The sequence below is a fragment of the Haliaeetus leucocephalus genome, unplaced genomic scaffold (assembly GCF_000737465.1).
Source record: "Haliaeetus leucocephalus isolate CR32 unplaced genomic scaffold, Haliaeetus_leucocephalus-4.0 Scaffold1000, whole genome shotgun sequence".
NCBI lineage: Eukaryota > Metazoa > Chordata > Aves > Accipitriformes > Accipitridae > Haliaeetus > Haliaeetus leucocephalus.
The window spans coordinates 1519766-1520082 of record NW_010973436.1 but is presented as its reverse complement, the minus strand read 5'-3'; positions in this window follow the sequence as shown (position 1 = coordinate 1520082).

Genomic DNA, 317 nt, shown 5'->3' with positions numbered 1-317 from the left:
TGCACGGGGCACGCGCACCCCCCAGCACACTTGTGCCCCGGGAGACCGAGGGGGGGTGGGTGTGTGTACACGCACACCGCGGCCCTGCGTGCTCGTGCTGCACACACGTGTGCACACAGCCTCGCTTTGCACACTCACCCCAGCCCAGGGCACACACACAGAGGCGTGCAAGTGCGCCCGGCTTCACACGTGTGTACACACAGCGCACCTCGGCCTTACGCCATCCCCCCAAACACTAGACACGCGTGCGTGGCCTCGCACACCCCCCCCCTGCCGAGGCAGGCAGTGTGCATGCCTTGCACACTCATCCCCCCGGG